The sequence below is a fragment of the Marmota monax genome, unplaced genomic scaffold (assembly GCF_021218885.2).
Source record: "Marmota monax isolate L192 unplaced genomic scaffold, Marmota_monax_Labrador192_F-V1.1 WCK01_AAM20220418_F8-fsc00014, whole genome shotgun sequence".
NCBI lineage: Eukaryota > Metazoa > Chordata > Mammalia > Rodentia > Sciuridae > Marmota > Marmota monax.
In genome coordinates this window covers 35,675,412-35,693,617 of record NW_026695222.1, presented here as the reverse complement: position 1 = coordinate 35,693,617, position 18,206 = coordinate 35,675,412, and the positions used below count along the sequence as shown (strand labels likewise).

Sequence of the window (18,206 nt, the reverse complement as noted above, 5' to 3'; positions counted from 1 at the left end):
ATTTACCGCCTGTCCCGGCACAAAGCCCAGCCGCCCTCCACTCTGCAACCCAACAGTTGGCTCTCGCCCCCAGGGGCTTCATGTCTCTTTGGTCTCTGTGGGTGGTGGCTCCTGCAGCTCGTCTGATGTTCCCCGAGATGTGAACTGCCCCGACAACTGGCTGGAACCCAGGGAAGAGGGCCTTCTCCATCTGTCCCCAGCCACGCAGGCAGAGCCTAGCTCACTGAACCTTGCTCCCCGCTGTCAGGCCCTAACCCCCCACATGCCCTTTTCTGATCAGTCAGCAAGTAGCTGTGGACTATTGCTTCATGCTGGGCACTGTTCCAGCCCCCAGAACACAGCCTGAGCAGAGGAGCCTTCCTGCCCTTGGGAAGCCCCCAGTCCAAGGGCCATCAGACAAAGCACCACCGTTTCAGAGAGGCCATGCTAAGGGGGAGAGAAGACCTGGGCGCCAGGGGTGAGGGCTGAATGGGCCTGAGGAGACACATTTCCACTGAGACCTGCATGAGGAGCCAGTGCGGGGAAGGTCACTCCTCCCTGTAGACACTGGTCCCTGAGTTAAAGACCACGAGGGACCAAGGCAGGCTTCAGAAGAGAAAACCTGTGCCTTGTGCAGAGTCCACATTGGAGGGGGAGGTGCGCAGAATGGAAAGCTCTTGGAGGTGGAAGGAGATGAGAAAGAGAGGAAGTCAGTTGTCGGGGTGAGCTTGCACATAGTGGGGAGCCAGCGAAGGTTCCTGAGGAGGCAACGAAGTGGTCAGCTCTGCAGCCTCTGGGCTCAGGAAGACAAGGCTCCCTCCTGCAGTGTTCAAGAAACAGGTCGCCCCCAAGGACAGTTAGGTGGTGTGGCAGAGCAGTGGCACATAGGCTTTGGAAGCAGGAGGACAAAAGTTTGGGACTCAAGTTTGAGGCGTGTAACTTCTCAGCTATGTGTCCTTGGGCAGGTTACTTTACTTCTCTGAGCCTTATCTTCTCCCACAATGAGGACTAAACAACAGATCTTCACGGAGTGGTGAGAATCAGATGAGATAATGCACAATGGTGTTTTAAAACACTTGCTTGGAATTTGGGGATTTCTTTAGAAATTATTTCAAGGATGTCTATGAATAAAGAGCACAAGGTCTTTATAAATTCCTTCCCAGATGTTATGCCCTCAATTTACACCTTTTCTCTGACGTTTGTGGGTGAGCAATCCCCAGCACCACAAAAAAATAAAGAGCACTCCCAGCAGGCCTCTTTCCTCTGGCCGGCCCAACTGCTCCTCCTGTGTGCAGCAGTGGCTGCTCTGGCACCTGGAACTTCCGCTGCCCACACACAAGTCTTTTGTCCATCTCAGGGTTGAGAGGCTACAGAGGCCACAGGTGACAAAACTTACTGCACTGGTCAGACCCCCATCTAGTTACCTGCGCCCCATCCCCCGGCACCGGCTGCACTGGTGCAGCCCAAGTGGCCACTCAGCACCTTGGCCAAGGCTTGGAGTTGCCAAGTCTGCGTCCCAGCGCCAGCACTGACCACTGTGGCCCCGGGTAAGCCACAGACCCTTGAATGACGTGCACAGCGAGGGTGTGGGAGTCTTCCTTCCCAGAGGTCCCAAGCACATGAAATGAGGTGACTGATGAGGAAAATTTCTCCTGGGGCCAGAGTTGTGGTGACTACCAAGCGAAGGGCCCTGTAGCATTTGCTGTGATCACCATCACGCTGTGACCACTGTGGTTATTAGGTTATTAATAAGCATTTGGGATTGTATGGAGGCACTTAAAAAATAGTGGCCCATCTTCCCCAATTCCACACACAAAACCCTGGGAAGAAAAATGTAAAAAATGTCAGTTCAATGTCACTTAAAGACCTGGGGCTGGCTCAATGCACCACATGTCTGAGCCCCTGTAGAATGGGAACAGCAAGAGAGCCTGCTACTTACTGGGTCTGAGTGACAGGGACTAGGGGTACCCCATCCATCTGCATGGCCCCAAGCTGGCTGTGGATGGGTAGAGGCTCAGGGAGGCAGCTGCAGGGGCCCCTGGGGCTAGAATCAAACCCAAAGCTGGTTCCAGAAGCCACTGTGGACACTAGCTGGCAGGGACAGGGTGAGAGGCCGGGCTAGTCAAGACAGAGAGAGGGCTGTCGCCTGGGCGGCGAGGTCCAGGCAGGGGCACAGTGAACCCTGGCTGACAAGCAGTGTCAGAGTAGATGTGGGCATCCTGTGGGTAAAGTCACAGCCCAGGAGGAGGAGGTCAGGCTGAATCGGGACCTCCTCTGAGGTCCTGAAGCTCCATGAAATGAGACCCCGTGAACACCCACTCTGTGGATGGGGGAACAGGTGAGTTCCTGTCCCTGTACCACTCTGCATATTCAGGACAGCCACACAGCTGAGTGTCCATGGCTTGGGTCTGGGGAGCAAGGAGTGCCCAGAGGACCAGGTAGAAACAGCTGGGAGCAGAAGAGGCCAAGGGCCGGAGCGGAGGGGACAGTAGCACCCAGTGGCCCGCGGGATTCCCCGGTACTCCCCTCTCCTGCTTCGGAGATCCACCGCCCATGTGCAGCTGCCGCTGACGCTGGGGAAGCCGCGGGCTGTTTCTGACTCTCGGCACTCGGAAAGCCCAAGTGTGGCAGCTGATTGCAGTGCCCTGCAGGGGGCGCGTGAACCAAGGAAGAAATGCCAGGGACAGCAGCATCCACCCACGCGCACACAGGAGAGGGTGGCAGGGAGGCCGCAGGGAGGCCGCAGGGAGGCCGCAGGGAGGCCGCAGGGTGGGCTGGGCAGGGGAACCAGGACTCAAACAGGAGTCACAGGTGTCCAGTACCACGTGGGCGCCACAGGGCATCCAGGTGCTGCCATGTGGCTGTCACCATGGGGCCTCAGGGGCTGTGGGGACAGGATGCCAGCCCCACGGGGGCTTTCTGGGTCCATCTGCCTTCCCACTTGCCTCCTATGGTGGTCACCTACACATCTGACCTGCACTGTTAACCAAATAGGACAGGGAACAGTGGGGGGGGGAGGAGGAGGAGGGGAGAAGGAGAGGAGGAGGAGGGGGGGAGAAGGAGGAGGAGGAGGAGGGGAGAAGGAGAGGAGGAGGAGGGGGGGAGAAGGAGGAGGAGGAGGAGGGGAGAAGGAGGAGGGGGGGAGAAGGAGAGGAGGAGGAGGGGGGGAGGAGGAGGAGGAGGAGGAGGAGGAGGGGAGAAGGAGGAGGAGGGGAGAAGGAGAGGAGGAGGAGGGGAGAAGGAGAGGAGGAGGAGGGGAGAAGGAGAGGAGGAGGAGGGGAGAAGGAGAGGAGGAGGAGGGGAGGAGAGGTAGAGAGGAGGTGGAGGGAAGGAGGTGGAGGGGAGGAGGTGGAGGGAAGGAGGGAGGGGAGGAGGAGGAGAGGAGGGAGAGGGGAGGAGGGGAAGAGGGAGGAGGAAGGGAGGAAGGGGGAGAGGAGGAGAGGAGGAGGGGAGGAGGGAGGAGTGAAGGGGAGAGGGGAGGATGGGGAAGGGAGGAAGGGGGAGGGGAGGAGGGAGGAAGGGGGAGGGGAGGAGGGGGGGAGGAGGGGAGGAGGGAGGAAGGGGGAGGGGAGGAGGGAGGAAGGGGGAGGGGAGGAGGGAGGAAGGGGGAGGGGAGGAGGGAGGAAGGGGGAGGGGAGGAGGGAGGAGAGGAGAGGCAGACTGCACCCACACAACAAAGCCCCCAGTCAGGGGCTGGGTGCACACAGCGGTTCTGCAGGGAGGCGAGGTAGCTGTGCTTCCCCCTTCCTCAGTCCCTAGGAATCAAGGCGTCAGATTTGCATTCTCTCTGCATCAGCACTGAGGGCCACCACATTGGCACAACCTTTGAACGGAAGCCCCAGCTTTGCCTCTGATCAGTGGGCTGATCTGGGCCACTGCCCTCCCCACATGCCCCTACAAACCAATAGGGTACTACGGGGGACCAGGACATTAAGCACAGCTGGAGCTGGCACACAAACAGGTGGCACTATGATGTCACTGCTATTATCCTCCAGTGTGCAGTGCCGAGGCTCCTCTCTTCCGCCTCAGGAAATGCCAAAGCCTCCAACCTGCCAGCGGCACTGCAGTCCAGGGAAGAAGGGCTCCTCCATCGGACTCACACCCTCCTCCCCCAGATGCCCACTCCCCCATCAGATGCCGCCCCTGCCAGGCACATGCCAGGGAGAAGCAGCCCTCAGAGTCCACACAAATGTGCCTCCTGCACAGGCTTCCTGAGCTGGGCAGCAGCTCCCCTGCTCACACCACCTGCCCTAGAGCCCGGTAGAGGATCTGCTGAGTGCTGCCTTCTCCTCTGGGCTGCCCCGGGAGCAGTCCCCCAGAGTGGACCCTGGGGGCCGCTCCTGACATGGGAGAAGGCAGCAGCAGGTTGCAAAGGGCTCAGGGACCAAGGAAATAGAGACAGCACACATGGGTGACAGGGTGTCCTTCTCCCTTTCTTGTATAAAGTCCCTTGGGATGTCATTATTAATGCATATTTTAAACAAAAAGGTCACACCACGAATAGGCTGCTGCTGCCCGAGGCCTGTCTGCCTTGTCCACTGGCCATGGGCTCCTTGACCCCTCAAGCCTCAGGTTTTCAATTCTGTACGTATTTCAGTGAAATTGACATTGAAATAGGTTGGAAATCATAATCTAGAGCGTATATGTTATTATGTTATATAATTACATATTATATACTACATTTAAGTTTTGATAGGTGTTTTATTAATACATTATATTACTATTATATAACCATATTATATGCTAAATTTTTATAGGTATGTTAACATTACTACATTATACTATATCACTATTATGATTGTTATGTACTATATTTATTATAATTATACTGCTTTACATGCTATACTTTTATAGGTATTCTATTAATAATGCATTATAACTATGCTACCGTTAGGTATTAATATTATATGCTATATTGAAGATTTTTTTGGTAGCATATTAACATTAATACATCATAATAATGCTATTATATAATTATATGCTCTAATTTTTACATGTGTCCCACATTTGGGGGGATGGGAAGATCGGGTGCCCACAGGAAGGAGAGTCAGATCAAGATCAGGCTGCCCACCGCAGAGTCCAACATGTCCAGAATGTGCCCCAGGCCCTGGCCTGTGAGTGCAGGGCTGGGTCCAAGCCACCTCCAGCATGGCCTGGGAGTCGCAGCCCCTCAGGCTGTCAGCACGGGCCTCCACCAGCCGGGAACTGGAGGCTGCCTCCACTGCCTTTGCAGAGATGCCTCAGTAAGTCCTGGCCTTCCCTGAGCCCAATTTTGCAGCTTGGAGGTGTGAAGCCCTACTTGCCCCAAGAGATGGCCATGCACACCAAGCTGGTCCCTGGATTTAGTGTCTGGTGACTGCTCCCACTGGGCTGGCCACTGTAGTTTAGGACTCTAACCTTTCCTGAGTGAATAAGGGAAAACTGCCTCCCCAGACAACCCTGGGAGAGCGGCTGACACACGGGGCCTCTCCTCCCAACAGCTTGGTCAGCCCATCCGCCAGGGCTCAGTGAGACCCGGAGAGCAGGACCCAAGAGTTGTGCAAAAGAGGAGGGGCCATGATGTGGGCCAGACTGGCCAATAGCAGGTGGAGCAGCTCTGAGGGGGTGACATGGGGCTGTCACTCTTGGGGCATGCACATCCACCCCCAGGACGAGCTCTGGGGCTCTGCAAGCCAGGCCTCCCTGGCCTGCACTGCTGCAGAGCTCATGCGAGGAGGAAGCTGGCACAGCCACCGCCTGGCACCTCTCTCCCCAGGTCACACAGGTCACAAGGCTTCCACATGGCCTGCGAACCCCGATTCTGAGACTTGTCACTGACCACCGCTTACCTGCCAGGTGGGAAACTGAGTCAGGGACCTGCCAGACTTCAGCTCCCCCCCCCTTCCCGAGTGCACACCTCGCCACACTGCCTTCACCAACTCCTCAGTGACTCTGGAGGGGACTAGCGGTGGGCACATTATAGACCAGGGAAACCAAGGCGCAGAGAAACCGGGTACCCTGGGTCACGTGCACACAGGGAGGAGAGCGGAGCCGAGATCTTCCCATCTCAGGGCCGAGTGCCAGCCTACCAAGAAGCCCAGCTTCTCAGCACCTCTGATGCTGGTGCCCATCGACAAGCTGAGCCCCTTTGCTAGAACAACAAGAACCAAGACAACCAGAGTGCCAAGAACACGGCTATGGCAGGACACCTTCAATCAATGGTCCTGGGGAACTGGCCACAGGTAGGAGGAGGAGGAGACCCCCGGCTCACCACACGCTCAGGTCAAAATTGACTGAAGCACTAAATGTGAAACCCCAAACCGTAAAACAACTATGAGAAAACATGGAGCAGACACACTATAACACGGATCTGGACAAAGATTTTTTTGGGACAAGAATGTGAGAGCAGAGGCAGCCGAAGACTGGAGTCCCATCCAGCTACAAAGCTCCACACGGCAAAAGCCATCAGCGCAGAGACTACCTGCAGCAGGCAAATATTTGCACGCTTCCTGTCCACAAAAGGATTAATATCCAGCACATAAGGAACCCAAAAGCCTTCATGCTGTATGTGAGCGCAGCCAGTGTGGCAAATAGTACGGAGTTTCCTCCAAAAATTAAAAGCAGAACTACCACAGGACCCAGCAATGCCACTGCGGGTAAGCCAAAGGCAAGTGAAATCAGTGTATCAAATTGGCCCCTGCGCCCCACGTTTACTATGGCACAACTCTCAACCGGCAAGACAGGGAACCCGCCAGTACACCCAGCAGCGAGCAAACCGATAGAGAACGTGGTGCCCACACAGGAACATCCTTCAGCCAGAAAAACAAAGAAATCCTGTCACTCGTGGCAACAGAAAGGGACCTGGAGATCATCGTGCTAAGTGAAAAGCCAGACTCGGAAAGATAAACACCACGTGGTCCCACGCACCTGGAAGCCAACTGTCAGACACCTGAACTCATGGAGCCGCGTGGAAGGTGGTCACAGGGCGGGCAAGGCTGCTTAATGGGTTCAAAGTCATGGCCAGGCAGGAGGAACGTAGGTAGGGGTCTGATTCATATGGGGTCAATATATATATATATATATACATCACGGAGAAATGACAAGTGTTTGCAGTGATGGACAAGCCAGGTCTCCCAAGTTGATCGTACACAAAACACCTCACTGGACCCATAACAAAGTACAGTGACCGCTCATCAGTAAGGCAAGTGTCCCAGGGAACGCATTCGAATTTGCAAAAGGAAAACATCAGGGATGTTGGCGTTCTCTTTGTTCAATATTGTTGAATTATTGATAGCAAGCACACTTTGCTGGTGTAAGAATAAAAATAATGCTCCTGGACGTGGAAAGGAGCCAGGAGCACTAGTGCTCTGACACTAGGCGTGGCGTTCCGTGCACACCCAAGCCTCTTCCAGACGGCTGCTCTTCCTGCAGAGCACACTTGAGTCTGACAGTTGGCCTCAGATTGGGGCCCTGGCACTCCAAAGCTGACCCTGCAGGAACCATGGGCTTCTCTGGACTTCACCCTCCCTCTTCGCGGTAGGGTCAGCCCCTCAAGGTGTGTGGGAGACCTGGGGAGCCCAGGCGGAGCGCTGCTTTGTGCAAGCACTCGGGGTAGCTCTCTACAGCACAGCACCGTCCCTGCCCATCCCGCTCCTGCCCTGTTCTTCCTACCCATCTGGGCCCTGTACCCCCGACTCGCCATGACCTCCCCAGGTCACTGTGTTGGCAACTCTTTCCCACCATGCAGCCTGGCTTCCCAGAGCCCCGGCCACCTTCTGCATCTCCAAGATGGCCTGCCTGCACATCCAGGGAACAGCCCACAGCACCCGAGTCTGGGGTTCTTTGGGCATTCCCGTCTCCTTCTGGACCACAGCTTCCTGAGGGTATGCCCCAGGCCTGCCCCAGCCCCCTCATCTAGAAAAGGCTTTGGCAACTAGGTAGTTACAGAGGCCAAGAGTACATCTTGGCCTCGGCCACTCCTGAATGTCAGTCCTGGCCCCACCAGGTGGGCCACGGGGCGTGGACAACTTACTCCTTCTGATCTTCATTTCTCTCAAGGAGTGGGCTGCGTCATAGCCACGTCTCAGGATTGTTACAAGGATCTTAAGGAAACAACTATAAGCACCCACCGGGAAGCTGCAGGCCCTTGGTGACAGTTTATGGATTGTCCTGGATACGTGGCACTCAGGTGGCTGCTCCTCCCCACAGGAAGGCCAGGGCAGCAGTCAGCCACACACAGGCAACTTCAAGAACAGGAGGGACAAAGCTCTCCCAGGGCTGCAGTTCCAGCCCCATGGCCAGACCCTGGACACAGCCCAGCAGCCAGCTCAGCCCTGGGACTGCAGGTCCTCCCCACATCCAGTGCTCCCAGCAGAGGTCCCTCCAGGTCCACAGTCAGCTCCATGTCCAGCGGGGAATGAAAACAGGGCAGATGCCTTCCAGAGATAGGCACAGCTGGAAAACAGACGCCCCCCCCCCCACCCCTCGGGATGCCCCTGCTGTTATGGGAGGCTCCTTCCTGGGAGCACCACGCCTGCCCACAGCCAGCCTCAACCACAAGCAGCCGGGACTGCCCAGCACTGCAGCCTCCACCAACTCCACGTGGGCCCCGGGCAGGACCACAGGTGCGCGATGGCTCTCTACCCCCCGTCAGCCAATCCTGACCATCCCTGTGCTGACGTGAGAGGAGGCAGGCGCCGAGCAGTGGACCAGGCGTCCCAGAGCCTGGAGAAAAGGGTCAGGAGGAGAACCCCACAGAGGGGACCCATGAGATGAGGCCCAGATGACAAGAGGAATGGGCCCTGAGAAGACCAGGGCCCAGAACCAGGTAGGGGGCCAGCCAGCTTCGGGAACCAAAGGAACGGAGGTTGTCCACATGGGCATCAGCAGCGTCCCGCCCTCACAATCACCTTCAAGTCAGTCTCAGCCCACCAAGGGCTCAGCTGGGAGCCTGGCTGCCAGCCTCACCCCTGGCAGCCCCAGCTCCCCGAGCACCGGGGACACAGCCCCTCCCTCCAAGCCTGCCCCAGCCTCTTACGCTCGCTTAGCACCTGTCTCAGGCTGGTTCTGGCTACCATCAGCCTCCTGGGCAACCTCTCAGTTCTGCTTGGACTAACACCCCAGGAATCTGCAAGTCCCCTGGGTTCTACCTGTGTCCTTGGGGTCTAGGCCACCAGTATCTCACCTGGGGAGCTGTGGCGCCTGTGAGGATCCATGGCCTCCACACTGCCCTTTCTTGCCCAGCCTACACTGCAGGCAGACCTTCCTAGAACCCCGGGTGCACTGGAGCTCTGGTTCCCACTGTCCTCAGGACGCTGGCCAAGACCCCCAGGGAGGCCTGCGAGCCCACACCCTGCCCTCCAGCTTCACTTTCTGCTCCGTGCCCCACTGTGCGGACAGAGCCCAGTGCTGGCCCAGCACCAGGCCCTCAGCAGAGATGCCTTCCCCAGATCAGGGTCCCAGCCCCCACACCCTCCCCACAGCACAGGCTCTGCCACAGCCCCTTACCCCAGCCCACCCCACAGGAAATTCTAAAACACCAAGATATGCTCTGTGACACAGTGGAAGTCAAGAAGTTAGCCCCACAGCACGCAGACGTGACCACATAGGGCAACGGGGTGAACACTCCACAGCTCACCCTCAATCACCAGGCCACGCCAGCTGCACACAGGGCCCAGAAGTGTCAAGCCAGCCACACACACGTCCCAGAGATGCTGTCCCAGAGCAGCTCTTCCTGAACTGGGGACGGTTGTGGTAATGTCCTGGACAAACAGGGCATGCTCCTGTCTCTGCTCTGCCCTCCAAGAGTGTGCCCTCTGCGGGGACACTCTGTGGACACCTGGTGCACCCATACAGAAGTGCCCGCACATGGCCTTGGGACTGACAGACTTGGGCCTGTGTGAGTGTCTGAGGGACATCTGGAGGCACTGGAGTGGGCACTTCCCTGCTTAGGAAATGTCCCTCAGCTGCCTAGCCTCCTGGGACCACCGCAAGATACAAGAGAAGTCCCAGTCACTGTGATAATTTCTGAAGCCACCCATGTGTCTAAGAAACCCTGGGCGATGGCTGGCTGCATCAAGAGTCCCCAGACTCTTGTCCTTCACTTGCTGGTCATGGCTTGTCCCTTTCTGCACCTCCGGGCAGCAGTGACAACGGCCTCTCTGGAGCCTTATGCCAAGACTTGGAGGGGAGGCTCAGGCGCACCCCGAGTGCTACATGGTTTCCACACAGCTCCTGCTTCCCTTCTGCCAGCCAGGCACAGTGGCCCGCTCTGGGCAAAGAGGAGCGACTACAGGCTTCCTGCCCATGCTCAGTGAACTTCCTGGGCACCAGGAACACCTGCATCCAGGAGGGGTCTTGCCAGATGTCCCCAGGACTCAGGTGAGTGTAGGGACATTCTTGGCACTCAACCTATCAGTTCCAGCTGGCCGTCACCTGCTCCCAAGCCTCTCTCAATGGTTCCCAGGACCCCCCGGGAGACTCTGGCCATCTCACCCTCATTACTCCCCCTTCTACTCCGCTTCCAGGTGCCAACGACCATGGAATGGTTCAGTCTGCAGAGGAACAGGTCCTGAAGGGCACTGGAGTCACCCCCTGCTGGGGGGTCCGAGGGCACAGGCAGCACCTGGAGATGGAGTGTAAGGCAGGAGGCAGCTCTGGAGGAGGACCCGGACACTGACCCTCAGGATCCAGCACACACTGGCCTGCGGAGAGGCAGTCTCTCTCCTGCCCACAGCCAAGGCCGCTAGGAAGTGGGAAGCCCAGAGCTCAGTCTCCCTTCGCTGCTGTGGCCGCACTCTCTGCTAAGTGCTACGCCACGGCTTCTGCTCAGGACACCTCTTGGGAACGGTGAGCTCTGTCTCTTACCTTCTGCCCGAAAATCCCTCAGACACCCCCACGGGTGACCCCAGAGCCCAAGGAGACAAACATGTTTGCACACCTTGGGAAGCCATGTCCTCCCCTCCGAGACCTGTCCGTGTGCTGGGAGGGACTGCTCTTCCCTCTCTGAAGGCTCTGCAGCAACTGGAGCCTTCTGCAACTGGGGACGCTCCCAACGGGCTCGTGCCCAGAACCCACAGCCCAGGCCAGGCTTGGGCAGCTCTGCCGTGGAGGTGGGCGAGCTCTGTCCCCAGCCTGCTCCTGACACTGAGGGAGATGGTGGCCTCCCCATCACCTCCTGCTTTACCCACACAGAAGCCCTCGGCTCCAGATGGCAGCCCTGAAACCCCAGGTTATTGAGGAAGTCCTGCCGGCAGGAGCCCTGCAGGCTCCCAGAACAAGGAGAATTAGACTCGAGCCCTTGTCTCCCTTGGGTGGTGTTTAGAAGGAAGCCCAGAGCCACGGTTCCCGGGAGCAGGCCAGGCGTCTCACCTGCACACAGGGAAGCCTGTGGGTCGATGGAAACGGCCACGCGCCCTCTCCATTGTAAACGTGACGTGAAGCCAGAGGGGGGCGCCAAAGGGGCACATGCCAATGGTGAAAGAGACACAGGTACAAACAGAACTCCAGGATGGGGCCCTGACCTCTGACCTCCACCACCCAGGACTGCGGTGGACAGGCTCAACCCACGGGCAGCCCCTGCCTGTTCTCCAGGCTCCTTTGTGAGCTCCCTGAACGGAGGAAAGGACAGCCTCCGACCAGCAGAGGCCTAAAGGCCCAGGGACAGCACCAACTCCATAGGTCTGACCCTCTCCCCTGCACCTTGCCGTGCCCCTCCCCTGGCACAGGGCACCAGGCCCCACCCAACTCCTGCTCTGCCTCCTCTGCAGCCCACCCACCTGACGGCCCTGGCCCCTGGCCCTGCAGCACTGGCACTGCCAGCCTCCGCTGCCCACCCCCTGCTCCCCAAGCCCACCCCAGCACAGCAGAGAGGTCTCAGGGCCCTTGGGGGGGCCAGCAGCAGCTCCCTGGCACCTACTTAAGGCTGCAGGGATCTGTCAGTGGATGGGTCAGGCTGTACCCCAGTATGCCCACAGCTGAGGGGGTGGGGTGAGGCCTCATCACCAGGGGCTGGCCTGGGCCCACTGGGGTGGTCAGGAGCACCCAGTGGACAGTGTGGAGGCCCTCACTGCCAGCCCCATGGCCCCTCTGGCCTCCCTCCATTCCCCTCTGCCTCAGCCTGATGTTGAACCTTCACAGCAGCAACCGAAACCAGGTGGCGGTAGAGGCCCTTGCCTCTGGGCTCCCGGTGGCCCTCACCCTCTCGCCCGCCAGGGAAGCCCACACCTTCAGCCACCAGAACCATGCTCCCCTCTCTGACGCCCACCCACCTACCTCCTGTGGCACTAGTCCCCGGGCCGTCCTCCTCGGCAGCTGATTCCTGGTCTGTCTTTGCACCAGTTCTGTCGTTCGCTGCGATGTGCTTACTCATCTATGAGCCCATCTGGCCATCTCTGCACCGCAGCACCTACCACCTGCACATCCCATGAACCCCGAATTTCTGACCCTAAAGTGTGCTCCCCAGGAGAGGTCTGAGGGCACGTGAAGCCCTAGGACGAGTCCTCTGCTTCTGCCTCTCAAATGTCTGTCCTCTACCTTAAAACACCACCTCCAGTCACACACCCAGGCATTAACCATGGGCAGAGAGTACAATCAGAACCATCTCAGGACGGTGACACTGCTGCAGGACCGAGGGGGGACCCACATACACAGCGCCCAGGCCTCACCGTGCCCAGTGCAGAGCTTCAGGGCTGCCGGGGCTAGTGGGTGAGGACTTGGCTAGACAAGGGGGCACAACGTCAGCCTCCCCTTAACACACTGTCTACCTGGGCCTTAGCCAGTGTCACTGGCTTTCCAAATTTGGATGCAAGATCGTGGCTGAAGCCTCAGCGTGGGGCGGCATCCCTGAGGACAAGGCCCCTGGCGCAGGGTGTTACAGCCGAGCTCCTCGTCGTCGTCGTTTAGACACTAACATGATGAGTTAAATCACATTATGCAAACGTCCCGCTATTGATTTAATTGAGAGCCAAAGATGCTGCTCTCATGTGGTTTTGGTTTGTAGCAACCGGTGGGTCGTTTTCACACTCTGCCAGGATGGTACCCCTCCCACCGGACCCCGTGCTGCAGTCCTCACCACTGGACCCCCAGACCCTGCTGCACACCTGGTCTTCGCTTGTACTGAATCCACGGCATTTTTCTTCTTCTTCTTAACACTTCTGGAAACAAAGCTCACGTAAATAATCTGTAAAAATTTAAACCCTATTGTGTAAAAGCCATCGCTGCCACTTTACAGGGTCTGTGAAGATCTGGAGGCAGACAGTCTGTCAGTGTGGAGGGAACTCAGATGGGGGCTACCGCCTGCTCCAGGGGCCATTTGCACAGGTGTAGCAGCAGGGGACCCTCCTGACGTGGTGTGAGGTGACAAAATCTCATGCATGCCGAGATGGCCTCCATTTAAAAATATGTGATTTCCCTTAAAGGTTTAAAGTTAAAATCTAGTAATGAATTTGATGCAAGGTCCAGAAACACATACTCCCTCATAAAGATGAAAGAAGAGTTGAGGAAACTGAGACAAAAGGCACAACACAAGGTCAAACTGACACACGCCCCAGACGACTCAGTGCACTTGCCACAGGCACTGCACACATTATTCTGAGCTTCCAGGTGGCCCAAGCAAAATGGGAGACACGATGTATTATACAACATGCTTTCTACTTAAGATATCATCAGTCAGCTATTAAGAAGAACAGGGATTACTTTGATACAAAAGTTTCAAATTACTCTCTTCCAAGGGGCTTGAAAAAGAAGTCACAGTAGAGCATCAGGTTGTGGTGTCACTTGGGGGAAAGGAACCCTGTCCAGCAGATCTGGCGTGGGCCCTGGGAACCTGCCTTTCACAGAACTACCCCCATGACTGGGAGGCACAGCTGGGTGTGGGAACCCGTATGGATGGATAGCCAATCGTCCACCCAGCTGTTTCCCCCTGTTGTTCCCTGCTGTGTGATCATGGGCAGGTGACTGACCATGTTGAGTTTTTCTCATCCAAACTATGGGACCACTAGTAGCATCTACCCAGAGAGCTCTCGGGAGCCTTCAAGAGATAACGGGCACAAAGCCCAGAGCAGGACACAGGTGTATAGAGACCTGGGCCGGTTGTGAGCACCCTCGTTGACAACCCCTGGCCTTTTCTGTCTGCCTTGGGTGGTGCCCACAGGCCCGGATTCGAGGCCCCTAGGAGAGCTGGGCTCCAGCCCTCTCTGAGGGCAGTTGGGCATGGTGGGGGCAGGAAGGGCCCATGCCCATCAATGGCTCCCCGCTATCCCAGAGCCTCCTGCCCAGCAACAGAGCTGACACTTGGAAAGGGCTGACTTTATTTTGGGCAATTAAAAGAAACATTTTTTTTTCTATGCTAAGCCCAGAAAAGTGAGATTTTTACATTTCTGAAGCTCTGTGTCCACAGAACTGAGAAACTACACCATACCCAGGACTTCTCCGTGGTGTCAACAGAGAAAACGTTTCCATGCTAATGCTGAGGGACCAGCGATGGTCACTGTCCACCCTAAAGAGCATCAGGCAGCCTCACAGAACTTCAGATCTCAGTGGGAGTGTGGTGGGGGATGGCAGCCGTGGGGTAGGGGTGGAGGCCAGGGGCAGAGGATGGTGGCTGTGGGGTAGGCATGGCAGCCATGGGTGAGGATGGAGGCTGTGGTGGGGACGAGGTTGGGGCACTCCAGCCACACATTCTCCCCCAGAACATGGTGTTCCCCCTCAGACCTGAACAAAGCAGTCTTTTTTAGATGCAGAACAAAACGTCCCGAGGGAAGGTGGAAGATGAGTTAAGGACGGCATCCACATGCCCAGTGCCAACCCTGAAGGGTGCCAGGGAGCTGTAATCGGCCTCTCGCCCGCAGCCTCAGAACACAGGGCTCCCCGCGGGAGCAGTAAGGAAGGCCGCCCAGCCCCGGGTCTCCAGGCACAGTCCCAGCACCACAGAACAGGCCCCCAGCAGCAAGCACAGCGAGGCTTCTGGCCACCAGCTGCTGGCATCCGTGCCCTCCCACCCCTGCGTAGTCTCTCCTCCTCATGAGGCCTGCTGGTGGCCTTGTGCCCTGTGCAAATGACAATCAGCCCAGGAGTGTGCCCGGCCACAGCCATGACCACAGCACTCCAGCCCTGGCCCCTCCTCTGGGAACGTGCTCATGGGACCCGTCATATGGGCTCACCTAGAAACTCTGCAGGGCCACCACCTTCCCCACTTCTCACAGCAGGAGGGAGGTCCTGGGCTGGTGGCACTGCTACACAGGGGCACGACAGAGAGGGCAGGGTGGCATTCAAGCCCATCGGCCCTCCCTTCTCCAAGCCCTGCTGGGCTGCCCGCCTCCTGGGTGTGTTCACCAAGGAGCTGCCCTCCCTCCCCGTCGTAGTACCAGGCAGGCAGTCTTCCCCTCCCGACACAGTCTGAAGTCTCCCCGACCCGAGCCCTGTGTGTGGGCTGGTGGCTGGAAGACCCACAGTGAAGCCAGACCAACCGAAGACTCTTCAAAACCCTGGGATAGATGAGGCCACACGACACCTTCCTGCCCAGGGCCTGACCACGCTGTGCCCTGGGACCCTTGAGCCTGTGGCCCCTGGCTGAGGCTTGGTCTCAGCTGTAAGATGGAGATGATAGAAGTTCCAAATTGGGGTCCAGGGAGGGTGACTTAACAGGGAGGGAGAGACGGCTGACAGCTCATGGCCGCTCCCCCATAGTGGGCTCTCCTGGGAGGTGTGGCAGACAGGAAGCAGGTGGCACCAGGTGGTGGTTTCCAGGACAGGTCCCCAACACTCTGTCCCTTTACCAACACGGTCTTGAAGGAGAGCTAAGTGCCCACCAGAAAATAGGCTCATCCCCACAAAGGTGACCCCAACTGTGCTGTGGTCCCCAGACTAAGCATGCAGGGTGTTTGTGGGGTGGGGGTGGCAATAGTGACCACCTCATCCAGAAGAGGCCCGAGCAGTGGGGCTTAAGATACGAAGGGTCTGGAAATGAAAAATTAAAACAAATGAAAACACCAGGCACCTCCGGGGAGTGGAGGATGGCCAGTTGCCAGGGCAACCAGAGGCTGAGTTATTCAGCAGGAGATGGTGGGAGATCTCTGAAGGGAGGCAAAGACAAAGGGCCCAATTAGCCTACCCTGCAGACACACACAGAGCTCCTGGGAAGCCACATGGGACCTCGGGGGTCCTTTTTCAACTGCTGTTTCCTGTGTCTATTTGGTTGGCTTTCCAATTCTAAACATGGAGACAAATGTCCACCGGGCTGCTGCGTTCTAATCTAAGGTTTAAAACTGGTTAGGGGTCCAATGAGTAATGGGATAAGTCTAGTCCCAGGGTCTATGGTTTTGGCACTTCTCAAATAAGAGGCTGTTAAGGTTTGATCTGCAGTGTCCCCCAAGGGCTCATGTGTTGAAGGTTTGGTCCCCAATGTGGCCTGGACCAGAGGTGGCACTCTAGGGAAATGGTTGGATCATGAGGTCTCCGACTCCTCAGTGGATTCCACCACGTGAGGGGTTAATACGTCCATAACTGCATGGGCCACTGGGAGGTGGGACATATTTGGAGGAAGCAGTTCTCTGGGACCTTCTGTCAAGGGTTCATCTTCTCCCCAGTCCCTGCCTCTGCTCTGCAGTGCCCAGGAGCTGGGCAGCTTTGCTCCACCGTCCTCTGCTCCAAGACGTTTCTACCTTAAAGGCAGATGGCCAGGACTGAGCCTCGGAAAGCACGAGCCAAAATAAACCCTTCCACTCTGAAGAATTCTTGTGAGGCATTGGTCACAGTGATGCAAAGGACCTTGCAGGTGATCCCAGGCAGCCCCAACTCTCCCAGTGTCCCTGTGCATCCATGGCTGGGGCGGGCTCCCGCTTCCCTTGTCCCCAGTGCCATCATGACGACTATGGTAGTACTTTTGGACCACTTGTGCTATCATTATTTATGTGTATTTTTTGTTTAAGTCCAGTCCCTTAATATTTCAGTTTGAAAGAGAACTTTTTCAAATAGACAAGCCTTTTCCAGGTCACAGTTAGAAGGCAAGGGTGGGTAAAGACCTGCAGGCGGGGCACTTTTCACACAAGGCAGTTAAAGTGATAGGAGCGCCTGGTCCCACAACCACTACCTGACTGTAAACAGCTCTCCTGCCACCTGGCCACGCCTGCTCTTTCACACAGCAGCGACGCTGGCCACAGTGACTCCATGGCTGAGTCAAGGAGGTGCAACACAGTGTGGCCACAAAGCTGAAAGTGGTCACTACCTGGCCCTTCACGGTGAAAGTCCATCAGCTCCTGAAGTACAGATCTGACAACCTTAACTACCAAGCCATCTGCACACCCAGGAAAAGCATTCAGCAATGAAAACAGTTTCTGACTACAGCTCAACTCACCACGTCTCAGCTTCAAGGTTCTGCTGTCCCTGGGCCAGTGAGCCGTGCTCACACCAGGCAGCAAGGCAGCCCCTGTCAGCTGTGTCCACCAGGTGCACAGGGGAACCACCCACCTGTCCAGTGACGTCAGCCGCGCTGCCTGCTCTGCAGGCCTGGGGTACTGATGCATTTCCATCTCACCCTGTTGTGGCCCCAGTGACCCCAGTGTAGGTCAAGGGACCTCTGCAAGCCACACACAGGGAGGAGGACCCAGCACCTGAGGAACTGGGGCCCAATGAGCAGTGCAGCCCCGCTGACCATGAGCTGCTGGGATGACTTGAGAACTTTAGGCCAAGTTCAGGAGGAGGAGGAGGAGGAGGAGGAGGAGGCGGCAAAATGTCCCAGCTCAAGAGGGGCCAGAGAGATGGAAAGCCAAAGCCCGGGCCCCCAGTCCCACCACTGCGGGGCAGAAAGGAACCCCAAGGTGGCCGCAGCCCCTGGGCACTCTGGGGAGGGAAACGGTGCAGCAGCTTCCAACAGCCTGGTGACACAATGTCCCTCCCCACCCCATGGCTAGACAACCTCACTCCCAGCAGGCTAATGAGGCCAGGGGTTTCCCAGCCTCTCCAGAGTGGAGCATTCACCAAGGACACTCAAGTCCTGCACCATCGAACTTTCAAAGCTCCTTGACCGGGAGCCATGGCCACCTTGGATTCCTTGACCTGGATCTGGGCCCCAGGCCATCACAGCCCCAGAGCTTAGGGCAGGGGCAGCAGAGGGGCTGGAGGCTGGGCTCCAGGTCTCTAGGGCTGCAGCAGCAGCGGCCACCAGGGTTTACTAGGCACAGCAGCACTCAGGGGAGCGCAGTGGGTTCTCAGGATCTCCCACACACTCTCAGGGGCTTTGAGAGAGCCAG

At 57.3% G+C, this 18,206-nt stretch overlaps 1 protein-coding gene across 2 annotated transcripts in view; it reads right to left on the bottom strand.

Annotated features, from left to right (window-relative positions):
• Positions 1-18,206, bottom strand: part of Phactr3 (phosphatase and actin regulator 3) — a 189,239-nt gene that overhangs the window by 9,557 nt on the left and 161,476 nt on the right. The window lies entirely within an intron of this gene.